This window comes from Orycteropus afer, unplaced genomic scaffold (assembly GCF_000298275.1).
Source record: "Orycteropus afer afer isolate SDZICR_OR568_19922 unplaced genomic scaffold, OryAfe1.0 scaffold00574, whole genome shotgun sequence".
NCBI lineage: Eukaryota > Metazoa > Chordata > Mammalia > Tubulidentata > Orycteropodidae > Orycteropus > Orycteropus afer.
In genome coordinates, this window is record NW_006922161.1 from 553,507 (window position 1) to 553,732 (window position 226).

Sequence of the window (226 nt, forward strand, 5' to 3'; positions counted from 1 at the left end):
TTTTTATTTTTATTTTGTTTTTGCTGCTTTTTTAAATTATTGGAGATGTTGGATTAGGGTGTTGATTTTGGCTCTTTTTTTTTTTTTTTGATAGACAAGAGTGAATTTAATTACCAATCAATTGGAGAATGACAAACAGCATAAAGAAATATTAAAAGAACAGGCCATTTCCAGAAAAATAAATTACAAATTTGAATAACAATATGCAAAGGTCCTCACTATAATT